This window comes from Podarcis melisellensis (assembly GCF_964234715.1).
Source record: "Podarcis melisellensis genome assembly, chromosome: 6".
In the NCBI taxonomy this organism is placed as follows: Eukaryota; Metazoa; Chordata; class Lepidosauria; order Squamata; family Lacertidae; genus Podarcis; species Podarcis melisellensis.
The window spans coordinates 33,693,380-33,707,050 of NC_138538.1; the positions used below are offsets into that span (position 1 = coordinate 33,693,380).

The 13,671-nt window shown below is 43.9% G+C and overlaps 1 protein-coding gene across 1 annotated transcript in view; it reads left to right on the plus strand.

Annotated features, from left to right (window-relative positions):
• Positions 1–6,113: 6,113 nt before the first annotated feature.
• DENND2C (DENN domain containing 2C) overlaps positions 6,114–13,671 on the plus strand; it is a 62,495-nt gene continuing 54,937 nt past the window's right edge. Inside the window, exon 1 of the mRNA XM_081915240.1 lies at positions 6,114–6,218. The gene's annotated coding sequence lies outside the window, so the exon portion shown is untranslated. The remainder of the gene's footprint in view (positions 6,219–13,671) is intronic.

The window sequence follows — 13,671 nt, forward strand, 5'->3', positions numbered from 1 at the left end:
GGCAAGGCTTGAGGAGTGCCCCGACTCCCGCCAGGTTTGGTAGTAGCCAGGGTATGGTGGTAGCAGACATCAAGGTGGGGACACAGTGAGAGGAAGAACAATTCCTGTTTCACCTCATGTGCTGAAATGGGGTGGGCCGCCCCAGCCTCTGAGCAGCCTCTGTCCTCACCAAGCTATCTTGTTTTTTGTTTTTAAATGTTTTGCACTTTTCATTATCCTCATCTGTTTATTTATTTGTATGCCACTTCCCCATAAGATTGCGCTCAGAGTGCCTCACAACGTCAAATGTACAGTATAACAATTCAAGACATTAAAAACAATTATAATCATCATATTGATAAGTACAGAAAAGCAATCCATACAACGTTGTGTAAAACAATACAAATAATCTATAACCTAATTCAACAGTTTAAACTAAGCAGCGTTGCATAGAACAGGGCGAATTCATTGAACAACTGAAACTAAACAGAAGAGAAAATGACAACAGTACAAAAATAGCATGGCATAGTGGTTAGAGTGTCCGACTAGGATCTGGGAGAGCAGGGTTCCAGGCATAAAGCTTGCTGGGTGACCTTGGGCCAGTCACTGCCTCTGAGCCTAACCAATCTCATAGGGTTGTTGTGAGGCTTGAATGAGGACAGGAAGAACCATGTATGCTACCTTGAGCTTCATAGAGGAAAAGGTGAGAGATAAATGCAAATAATAATAACATATTTCTGTTTTGTACTTCTGCACACCCGAGCGTGCTGTTTCACAGGGCCTCCATTTTGGCTGCTGTCCTCTTGGCACTCAACCACCTGAGCTCAGTATTAGTAGGAAACATACGAAGTACTGTACAGTGGTACCTCGGGTTACATACGCTTCAGGTTACATACGCTTCAGGTTACAGACTCCGCTAATCCAGAAATAGTACCTCGGGTTAAGAACTTTGCTTCAGGATAAGAACAGAAATCGGGTTCTGGCGGCGCGGCGGCAGCAGGAAGCCCCATTAGCTAAAGTGGTGCTTCAGGTTAAGAACAGTTTCAGGTTAAGAACAGACTTCCGGAACGAATTAAGTACTTAACCCAAGGTACCACTGTATTATATTTCCCCAGGTACCAAGCAGTCTGTAACCTTGAGTGGAAATGTGTAACAAAGTGCTTTTTTGAACTGGTAAAACTAATTGTGAATGTGCAGAATAGCCCATGGTATGTTTCAGCTGTGATCAGATTGTAAAATCATTTCTGACAGCTGCTCTCGTCTCTCTGAACTGTCATCACCACACAAAGTACCTGTTGCTCCAGATTCCTTTGTCTATATTCAGAGTTCTCATAATAGAAAGTTGCTCTCATAATATAAAAGTTGAAGGAAAATGGGAGGGAAACTTGAAACATCAGTTATATAATTTATAGTCATCTTAGGTTTCTGAATTGACGTGGGAAATAGGTGAGGACCAGTGTGGTGGTATGATTCAAGTGTCTGTCTGGAATCTGGGAGGCCAGGGTTCAAATCCCTGCTCAGCTACAAAGCTCCCTGAGTGACCTTGAGTCAGTAACTGCCTTTCAGCCTAGCCTACCTCATAGGGTTATTGTGAAGATAAAACGGGGAGGGGAAAATTCAGAAAACACAAACAGGATGTGAGGCCAAATGGCAGTGAAATCCTTGGAGTACACATAGAGTTAGCACAGATTCTGCCTCTTTCATTTCATGGCTATGTTGCTTTGCAGTTTCGAATTATCTCTATACCTGGATGTGCATACATGTGTGTCTGCACACACATATATTCATCATGCCACTGATCTAATCCATGAAAGATTTTGTTGCTGTTGCAGCTGTCAGCTACCCTTACTGGCTGATATTTCATAGTTACACATTGCCACCTGCTGACTGCTGCTGCAGTAGCTCACACAGAAGACTTGGATTCACTTCTTTGCTCAGAAGGTTGGATGGTATTGAGGGCTCAAAAGGGGCCAAAATTAACACCAATGTCTCAACAAATGAAACTGATCTGTAGAAAATGTAACTTGAAAAAAGAGACATTGCACATACTTTTGTAAACCAGGAAATCTTTAATAAAAATACATTTTTAAAAAAGAGGGGCCAAAATTCAAGACTATTCCACATATTGTGGATGATTAGTGCTAATGAGTGGCAAAACAGGAAGACCTCAGAAGTTTGAAAGCTTGAAAAGATAAGTGTCCTACCTTCTGGCCAGCAACGTTTAGCTTTTGTTTTTGAAGCATGGTCATAATAAGCCACCCTGTATAATTAAACAAAATCCTGTTTGGGCCTCCCAAACCAAAGCCAAACAATTCTACTACTAAGGAGATCAAAGGCAGAGGCTTCAAAATCGTCCCCTGGTGGCCCTACAAGTTCTTGAAGACAGCAGAGATCCACAACTAGGGACCCACCAAATGCAGCTCCCCAGATATGCAATATGACATACTAAGGACTTGATTCCCCCTTCATTTTTTTTACAAACAGCGCTGCTTTACGTTCTATTGGGAGTTGGAACCCTGGGACCCAGAGTGGCACCAAAACTAGGAGGTTGCAGTACTGGCACTAGTCAAGTTGACTGTAATTTGTTTTAATTGATTTTAGTGTTGTATTTTGAAATGGTGGTGACTCACCCTGGGTCCTTATGGCGAAGGGCAGGTGAGAAATCAAACAAATCACCACCACCACAACCACTTCAAGTCTCAGTCACACATCCAATTCACACTTCACTGTTTGGATAGTGACAAATTAGCAGGCCGCCTCCCAGCTTAATGAAAAGAAAGCACAACTGCTGTAGAAATCACAATGCTGGCAGAACATTTGCACTTAGGCTGTAGAAGCAAGAAGTCCGAAACCACAGAATATCTCATAGTTTATTTTGGGTTGGTCCCACCCTCCCCGCAGGTGAAAACCTAATTTGTCTGATAAAAGAGGAGTCTGACGACATAGGCTGTTGCCTAAGAAAACTCATGCCACACAAACAAGCAACAACCCCAAATAGTTTCTAAAGTGTAACCCACTTTTCTTCCTCAAATTTAGTCAGGTCAGGAAGGGTAATAGATCTCTCCTGGTGCTGGAGCGGCCTCAACAGGCCAGCCTTTGTGAGTCATGCTTTTGCAAAACAATGTTTGAAACTAGCCCATGGCTCCAGAGAACCCTGCTAGCTAGTCATGTGTTTTTCATTACACAGTGACATCTCACACCATTGCTCTAAACCAATGGTTCCCAATTAGCTAATTACTGAGGACACCCTATTTTTCAAAAGCCAAGCCACAGACTCCCTACTTTTGAAAATTTAGATAACTCTATGGTAAGTTACCTGTGCAAAGCAATTTTTTGAAGAAAATGTGAGGTAGCCCCTAATAAGCAAAGGATTTTAGTATACTCTAAAAAACAGACCATAAAATTTGTGATATTACCACAAATTGCCTATCCCCAGACAGCAGGAAAAACTTGTCTCCATTGCTCCACTACAACTGAATAAATGAAAAGCAATTGTGTCCCTAACTTGCAAGTGTTCTGTTTTTTAAATGAGAGTATAATAATAACTATAATTTATTATTTATACCCTGCCCATTTGGCTGGGTTTCCCCAGCCACTCTGGGGATTTCAATAGTATTCAAACATGCTATTCCTTACTTGTAATCTAAGATGCAAAACTTAGTAGCATATGGTTCCGCTGAGGGAACTTGCACCTTCAAGACATAGGTGAAGGCTTGGTCAGGGCTTGATAAAGTATTGGTGAAGACTGAGTAGAAAACAGCTGGAATTTTGTAATGTTGGTAATAGTAGAAGTAATAATAATAATAATAATAATAATAATAATAATAATAATAATTTATTTAGTCCTCCTGTGTCCAAGTTTCATTCCTGGCTTAAAGAGATTAATTGGTTTAATATGGTACCGTACATATTTGGAGTGAGGTTTTTATTCTTGCTGATTACCCAATAGGAACAACTAACTTTTTAATTTATTAGGATTCTGCCGTACATCTGTTTCCTTCCACCCCCAAATGTAGCCACATAGCTTCTCACAAAAAACAAGAAAACTGCTATTTAGCGGCTGATATATGATGGTGTTGAAAAGAAAGTATGGTGGTACCTCAGGTTACATATGCTTCAGGTTACATATGCTTCAGGTTACAGACTCCGCTAACCCAGAAATATTATCTCGGGTTAAGAACTTTGCTTCAGGATAAGAACAGAAATTACATGGTGGCGGAGCAGCGGCAGCAGGAGGTCCCATAAAGTGGTGCTTCAGGTTAAGAACAGTTTCAGGTTAAGAACAGACCTCCAGAACGAATTAAGTTCTTAACCCGAGGTACCACTGTTTCGCCCAGCCCTAGCACTAAACTACATCATCAGAGGGTGAGCTGTTGTGCTAATCATAGTGGCAATTTGCTAAGCTAATTCCTGTGTTGGACTTCCAAGATGAGTCATGAATCCCAAATTCATAAGGCAAGATTCACTGAAAACCCCACCCCAGTGGGAGGGCCCTCAAAACTTGATAGTCGTTGAAAGCAATTGGAAGTTATTTTCAGTTAAAAAGTAGACAGCAAGGGGAAGGAACCCCTTACATTTTTAAAAATAAGCACGTGAGCCGTTTCCACTCTTTCTCCCCTCTCCCCTCCAGTCACAAGAGCTGAAAAACTGTGTCAGAGGTTTGTGCCCAATCTCAGTTCACTTGCCATCTAGCAACTCTTTCACCACGTTTTTCCCCTGCCAGCAAGCAGGCACTGGTTATCAGCAGAGGCTGGATTATCTGTGGAAAGCTTTCATGGTGCAGTTAACAAGATAAGTGAGTCCCTGTCAGGGGATGGTGCCGCGGACCCCCTGGGTGTGTTTCTTGGACCCCTAATTGGGAGCCACTACTTTAAACAATAACCGTGTGTTATTACAATGGCTTGCTGCCATTTGCTTCTAAATGGTTTTCCCATTTGCTGACATGAGCACTGGGTGAAATGGGCCCCTCTGCCTTTCCTGAGCCCTCTATCCTGCCTGATGGATTCTCCCATGGGAACAAGAGGGAGCATGGAAAGGTATTTGCTAAGCCTAGCAGAGCCTACCTGTCTCACAGCTACACATCCCAGGGTGGGTCACGTGAGCCTAACTGGCTGGTGCCTGTCGGTGGGCATAGTGCCACTACAGCACCTGAGGATGAGTGTGCAGTGGGTGAGTCTGCAGGGCGTTTTGCTCATGGGTGTGTGGAACAAGATTCCAGGTGGTGTCAGTGGAAGCGTTGCTCAGATAATTTCAGCTTTGGCAACAAACAAAAAATTTCTTCCTGGAAGTGCAGACATTGCTTGAGTGAATCCTGAGCAAGATGTTCAATCTAGGGAGCCATCACAATGTACATATTTTAATTGTTTTATATCCGGATTATTTATTGTGCTTAACTTAACAGAGTACAAATTTAACCTATATAGATTTGCATGTTCTCGGTTGCTTTTTATGTCCATATTTCTGGTCTGTGAGTGTAATGAATCAATTCATTCATTCATTCATTCATCATAATTATCTGTAGGGTTCTCATATTTTTTCATGAGTTATCATGGCAGTGGTTGAAAAGCCTAGTAGTTGTTTTTTAAAACAAGACTGGAATATAGCTTGAGGGTTAAAAAAATGCTTTATTTGCCACATCACGGATGAAAAATGTTCATCATAACCTTGAGCCTTCGAGTGTTTTTCTGAAGACTCTTGTAGCACCAGTACTCCCATTCCATGATGCATAGAAATTGCGCTGTGCACGTGTTGAATGTGGACTGTGTGAAGCCGCCCAGTCAAGGAAGCCCGACCGGCTCGGACATCCTGCTGCCAAGAAGCCTGTAAAGCTTCAGACGTTTCCTAGCCGCGACGTGGCTGCTCGCCTTTCTGTTGCCTGAGACTCATCCTTATTCACCATCCCCGGGGGAGACGAGGGCGGGCGCGGCGCTGCAACAAGGGGCGCAGCGCGCCAGAATGATTCGAGCCTCCAGCTCCGCAGGGCCAGCGGCGCCCACGTGTACCGCGGGGTGGGAGGGGGGAGAGAGAAGCAGAGTAAGCGGGAGTCCATATAAGGCGAGGCGGGGGCGGGGCTTGAGGTCGGAGCGACGCAGGCGCTAGCCAATGGGGGCTTGGCCAAATGTGCCAGCTCCGGAGAGCGCGTCTGGTCGCTGCTTGCAAAGTTGCGAGCGAGCCGAAGAGCCCGGAGTGCAGTTGGACGGTGGGGAGCGCGGGTGTCTCCGCTGCCGCCATGGGAGCTGGTGAGTGGGTGACGTGGGGGGCTGTCTGCCTGGGGGCCCCTTGGAGGTATCGCCTGCCTTGGCTCGGAGCTGGTTGGCGAGGCGCCCTCCGGGTTATTGCCCCCTTGGAAAGCCGCTTTGGGCGCTGCTGCCTGCCTCCCTATTTCCCCTCTGGGACACCGAGGCCTCGGGAGGATGAGAGGACCTGACCTGCCTGAGGAAAGATTGGGGCTGGCACCCCTCCCGGTCCCAAGGGATTCCCCCCCCCCCCCCGTGGGGAGAGGCCGTGAGGACTAGACACTCAGGAAACAGAGAGGCGTTTTCTGCTCTGGTTTGTTTGGCAGGGCTTAAGCTGAACCCTTCCTCACAACCGGAATCTCTCGTGAGTGTTAAGGAGCCATGGGAAGGAATGAGGGCGCCTGAGCGTGTGCAGAGTGCCTTCTCTGCAAGCCCGGGATTGAAAGAGAGAAAGAGAGTGGTAGCGATTTTCAAAGTTCGTAAACATGCCCAGATAAAATGCTAGTGGCTGCTTGGCAGATACTTGGGATGCCTTTCTAAGCTGGTTTGCCTTGCTGCTCTTAAATAATCTGTGTAATAGGGTGCGTAACTGGTGTTTTATACATAATAACAGTACTTGTTAATGATAGTACCGAAAGGAAGTTCTAATTTGCACAGCGCATAAACGATGGGATTTACTGTCACAAGATGTGGTGAAGGCTACCAGCCTGGATGCTTTCTGAGGGGATTCGACAAATAAATGGAAGATAAGAGTATCAATGGCCACTTGTCATTATGGCTGTTTAATATCTCCAGGACTGTAAACCCTGTGACTTTGAATATCACTTGCTGGAGAATAATGGCCAGAAAAGGCTACCCCCCTAGTGTTGTGTGAGCTTCACATAGGCATCTTTTCGGGCACTGTGAGAAACAGGATGCTGAACTGATCCTGCTTCATAAGTTATTATATTAGCTTAATTGTAATTGCTCAGTTTTGAAGTATTACCAGTTCAGGCAGCCAAATAGGGTGTTGTAAGGAAAATGTTTTGCTATGAGTCTTTTGACTATCCTAAATAATCAGGGCAGACATATGCCTTGCTTATTTGGGAATTTGTATGTGCTTGCGGTGTTTGAGTCCTAACAGTTCACATGTGTACCATGCTGGCCTTACACCCATGCACTCCTCTCCCAATGATAGTAGTGAGCTCTGCTGTCAGTGTGGGTTGGTGGTGGAAAAAGTTGACTGATTTCTCCAGGAATGCCTTCTTTCCTTCCAGTATAGTTGGGAACTTGGAATTTTGCTTGTACATCTAGCCCCAAATTAATAAAAAGTCACTGACCACCACAGTGTTGTCGTCAAAGGAATATTTTGCTAATTCTTCTTACTGGGGTTGCCAAAATGGAAAATGTATCCCAAGTCTACCCTGATATTGAACTCCAGTACTATAGCATGTTAGGATGCCATATATGTTATTATTCTTGTGGTTCAAGATTGTCATATAGTCCACTGAACAAATGTTTAAAGTGGGGATTTTCAGAGTCTCCAGAATCCCTTTTGAAATACAAATGCTGGTGTCGTCTGAGGAAGATTTATCACTCTGGATTAAATGGAGGCAGGTGACAGCTTTCTGAGTGAAGGTAAAGCCAACACTCTTTGCTCTAACATCTGTGCAAACTTAATAGGTTTGGGTTGGAGGAGAGTCAAAGTGTCTAAACAGTGGATTCCCCCCCTCCCTGCACTGTTTTGAAGCAGTTTCACAGCAAAACCAGGAAATGGAGTAATGGTGTCCTGTGACCTTTTATTATATTTAGGAGAGAATGACAATGGTTCTTTTCCTAATAGAGAAACAAAGGGAAAATGTTGGATCAGGAGTTTTGAATAATGCCACAACAGCCTGGTTGAGGGGTCAAAAGGGACAGGACTTTTATTGAGTTGTCAGACTCTTCAGCCTGCTGAGTGGGTATCTGTGAGCCTGGGTACTAGGTCTGCAGTTATGAATGTGAAGAGCAGACAACTGCAACTCTCAATACTGTGCTGGTAGGAAAGATATATTGTTTAGCTGTGTGGAGCTTTCAAACAACAGAGGAAGTACTGAGGTTTTTCCTGGCTTTGGGAGCTTTTTACAGGAAAAGATGTGAAAGTTTTCTGTCCTTTCAAAAAATGCAGAAATATTTTTTATTTCTTTTCATATGTACACCTGTCAGTTAAAAGAAATATGGGGGATATGGAGGAAACTCCCTGTTTTGTTGGCACTGGATTGGCTTGGAAAGTCAGATTTTCTCTCTCTATATATTTTTGACCCATTACAAGGTTTGAGGTGACGTGGTAGTAGATCTTCTTGAAGATTACCAATGTCAGAAACAGGTAAGGTTATTTGCTATCTAAATTGCAGACCTATACACACTTAAGGTAAAGGTAAAGGTACCCCTGCCCGTACGGGCCAGTCTTGACAGACTCTGGGGTTGTGCGCCCATCTCACTTAAGAGGCCAGGGGCCAGCGCTGTCCGGAGACACTTCCGGGTCACATGGCCAGTGTGACATCGCTGCTCTGGCGAGCCAGAGCTGCACACGGAAACGCCGTTTACCTTCCCGCTGGTAAGCGGTCCCTATTTATCTACTTGCACTTGGAGGTGCTTTCGAACTGCTAGGTTGGCAGGCGCTGGGACCGAGCAGCGGGAGCGCACCCCGCAGCAGGGATTCGAACCGCCGACCTTTTGACACACTTACTTGGGAACAAACCAGCATTTATTCCCATTTCAACTTCCCATTCTTTAAGATCTGCTGATTACTTTTTCCATGTTCCTCTTGCATCAGAGGTGCAAATACCATGTATAAGGGAGAGGGCTTTCTTGGCAGTGATGACCTAGTTATGGAATGCACTCTACAAAGAGGATCACCTGGCACCAACACTGCTATCATTTTGGCAGCCAAACTTGTAAATAAACCCACAAAAGTTGGTAGTCTGCAAAACCTTTTTTTAAAAAAAAAATTACCACCATGCTGCAGACTGGCAAAGGGGATGGAGATAGTGCTGTCCCTCCTGCAGTAACCCACCACACTTTTGTGCTAGGTACACAGGAGGGAGAGACAAAGCACTTTGTGCTTCCTCCACAAGCCTGCACACCCATCTGCAAGCAATTCCATGCGTATTCCTGCATCCAGTTCCTTCTTACCTCACCTCTGGCTACCAGGCTAGTGTTTAAATGAAAAGCACTCCCTAATTAAAAATAAATAAATACTCAGATGTTTTAATAGATTTTATTGACTTAATTGTGCAAATTGTAGTCTCTTTTAAATTTTATCTGCTGTTTAATTGTGTTTTTTTATGCTGCAAATACTGCCTAGAATTTTGGTATGATGGAAGAGTGGTATTGAATCATTTGAATTTAATGAATAAAGTCCCATTTGATTACTGGGACTTACTTCTGTAAATGTACAATGGATCAAAATATAATTGGACAAAGTAGTTTAGCATTTTTAACAATTATCTCCTTGCTGAGAGGTAGAGCAGAATTATTGGTACTTTTGCATTTGGGAACTGAGACTGAAGAGAGGGTCTATGAGTTCATAGTACAGTGAAGATTCGAAACTAGTTTTCCTGGGTCAAGTCTGGCTGGCTTTGTGTGCCCTTTTGAAATAGCCTGTGAAACATCCTTCATAATCACCATTTGTTTGTAGCTTTAGCAATATTGTGTTTCTGTTGTGGGTGATGCCTTCATTGCTGCTTTATCTCTTTCATTGGAAAACTGGTTTGTTCATCTGTGGAGAACAGTTAAAATGGCAAGGCTGCTTATTCTGCAAAATGTATATGCACAGCCACTTGATCTCACCTTCCATTCATGAGCAATTTTCTAGTTGAGTGGCTGTAGTTGAGGTTTGCAGCACCTGTGCTGGGATGACTGGTTTAAAGAACAGGCCATTTTTATGGATCATGGAGGTTCTTCCATCATTAGCTTGAGGTATCAGTCTCACAAAACTGTTACATTTCGAATTCCCTAAGGATTTTGCAGTCCAGAGACAGATTGCTCTGATCTGCCACATCACGGATTGGCAAGATTAACCCCTGCTTAGAGATACAGATGTGTTTTACTGGGAATTAGATACTGTGATGGCTTTAAGTGACTCATGATGGTGTCATGATAGCATTTGACTCTGATATCTTGCTTTTTAAAAGGTTTGATATTCCAGTGTGATATGAGAAATCAGCATTCAGAATCAGTGACCTTTTATGCGTGCTTGTGAAAGGAAACCTGCAAGCAGTGGCTGTCTCTAATTTTTGTGTTTGCAAAGTGTTGAGTGTTAAGATTGTTGGAAGATCAGCCCAGGTAGCTGCTGTACATGGAACTGGGGTTTGTATGTGCGTTATCTTGTCGTTCACCTTCAGCAGCAAAATGTCCTGGGCTTCTATACACATTCTTCTATTTTCACCACATTTGCAAGATTAGGGTGATAAGGTTGTTGGATCTGGCTACAGGGCTGGCCCAGGACATTTGACAGCCCTAGACAAAACCAAAAATGCTGCATGCCGATGCATGCACACTGCTGCACACATACACACACTGTCTGCGGTGAACAAGGGACTAAAAAGAGGTGTGCAGCAGCCAGGCATTTGTGTGGGTGTGCAGGCAGATGCACTGTCCTAGGCAACCGCCTCACCCCACCTCTTGAATACCAGTTTTAGGACACTATTTCCCTTCTCCCATCTTTCGCCCCACGTCCATCTTCTTGCCTGTAGAGTTAAGCACTCCACCACATCTGTTTAGGGGGATTGATGACCAAAGTCTGACAAAATCACTTTTGCTCTGTGACCTTCCTTGCTGGTGCAGTGCATTAGCATAATTTCCTTAGAGGGAAAAGCAGAAAGATCTCCTTAGACTCCATAAACCAGGGCCAGGGAACCTGAGGCCCTCCAGATGACGTTCTGTTGCATGGACAGTGTTCTGCCCATTAACTACCAACACTTTCTAGTGAAAGTGCGCAGCACTTTTTATCTCTTGATCCTGTAACTACGATTCAGAAATAAGTGGGTCTTACTCCCATATAAGTGTGCAGAACATTGCAGACAGGTAGTCTTCTAGTGCATGATCTTGCCTTGTGTCCTTGCATATGTGTACACGGAGCTAAACAAAAATCTACTCATCTGACTGTAGCTCCTCTCTCTCCTAGCAGGAATAGTTTTGTAGTGATGGCTGTGGGATGAAAGGTTTTGGATTTTGCTCTTAGTATAAAGTGTGTGTTTATTTGCACATTGAGATGTTTTAACTGATATAGTAGCAACCAAACTGTGTGTGTATTTGTACGGAGGGAGAGTACATGGATTACAGAATAGGAAATGTGATTTAAATCAGTTTGATCTTTTCTGGAAATTTCCTTGCAGCTTGTCTGGGGAGGAGCCAGTAACCCTAGAATGTGAGGGCAAGGATGATGCTCAGAAGAAGCTGTGCAGGATGACTTGTGTAACATGCTTCCACAGTACCATAAGACCCTATTGTGTTGTGTGTTCCCCTGGGAGAGCCCAGCCCTGCAAGTTTGTATCGATATAGATTCCAAGAGGTTTGTGTTGTCTCAATGAAGTGCTTCCTTTCTGCTGTTTTGTGTCAACTGTAAATCTCTAGGCTCTTTGCCAAAGTATTAGCCTGAATCTGCCCTGGCCTACTGACAGGAGGGAAAGGGTGTTAGCTAGCTAGCTGGATTGCTTTATATTCCTGTTCATATCACAGCTTGGAGCAGCAGAGAGCCAGCTTTCTCTCTGTGCGGTAGGGTTTTCCCTCTTCCAAGAGGCTCATAGCAGAGTGAACTGGGAAATGATACCTCTGTCAGTTAGATCCTTTGCTGCTTTTAGAAATAACATATTTTCTCTTTGCATTTTGTTTTCTATTTTATTTTAAATAGTCAAACTTTATACTTCTGGGGAGCAGGATAAGAGAAATTTAGTAGAATTTTCCTTCTCTGGAACACATTTTAAACTGGTTCCTCAATTAGCTTTTTTCTGTATCCTAGAATTGACATTTCTGTCTTGGGGCCAAACTACACATGGCATTAATCACTTGGTTTTACACTGAGTGCAGGATTTTTCTTGTAGAAATGTCTAGTGTGGTATTCTGATGGGGACCCTGCAGTGGGATGTGGGTGGGGCAGGGTTTTCGCTTTCTCTCTAATGGGATATTTTTCTCTGTGCAAATTGCACTTGTGGGGCTCCAGATGTGATCTGTGACTCCAGGGTGTGGCAGAGGGTGAAGAGCCCGCTCCCAAGTCCTGCTCAGAATTAGGCCCCCCATACTGGCTGTTTCTGCAGGAAAAACCATACACTCAAAAGAAGTAAAACTATATACGTATATAAAATCTATTTAAAACCATACAAATAATCACAATAAAACCAATAAAAGTTTAGTCATTATTGTGCTACTTCCTGCCTGCTATGGGATTGAAGTGGGAATTAAGCACTTTTTTCTTTTCTTTGGGTAGTGCCTGAATAACGTAGGTCCATGGGAACATAGGAAACCGCCTAAGCCAGACCATTTGACCATCTAAGTCTACAATGACTGGCCATAATTCTCCAGGGTTTCAAGCACTGAGTCTCTCTTTGCTTTACGTGGAAATGCTTGGGATCAAACAGGGGATCTTCTGCTTGCAAAACAGATAGTCTACCATTGAGCTTTGGCCTTTCTCCAGTACCCATGGCTTGGCTCGATTCTTTTCACTGCTTGTCACTCTTGTGAAACTGCCTCACAGTTGGGGCTCCTTGGTTACCTGTGAGACACATGGCCTTTCGACAAAGAGAACTAGAGCTTTGTCCTCAAGCTAAGCAAGTGCTGGAATTCCATGCGCAAGCCAAGGCTGAGGATGCACCGGTTTCTTTTCCTCTGCAAGCAGGTGCCCCTCCAGCCCCAAGCCTAGCTAGGCAAAGGTCAGGCTTGCTGTTCCTGCCTCTGAGCCAGTGACCTACTTTGTAGATGGGAGAGCTGTATATGCTTGTGTTCCGCTCCCTCTGGAGTGAGAGGAAAGCCAGACATGGAGGACCCACCCCTCATTATTAATGTCTGCAATCCAAGCTGTTGGTTTCTCAGTTTTCTGCTTAAGACTAAGAACTCTTTTGCAAGAGTCTTCACCAAGACTTCCTTGACTAGGGAACAGAAGCTGTCCTCGAATAAGCACAGAAATTTCTGCATAGACTAGGATAGCCAGGTGCCATGAAGGAAAGGGCTCTGATAAACTTAGATAATTGTGTAGGAGGGAGCTTTGAAAAAAGCAGCATTCCTCATTTTTGAAGTACTGTGACCTTGCAAGAAGCATCTGCTGAAATCCAGAGAGAAAGAGAAAGCAGTTTCTCAGTACAAAGAGGCAGGGACTAGTGGTTACTAGTAGGAAACAGAAAACATTGCATAATAAAGCGCTCTTGTTTTTGGGACACTGAAAATTATTCTCTGGTTACATTGAGGCCAATTGTTTTTAGCATTGTATCATCTATGGTTGTCA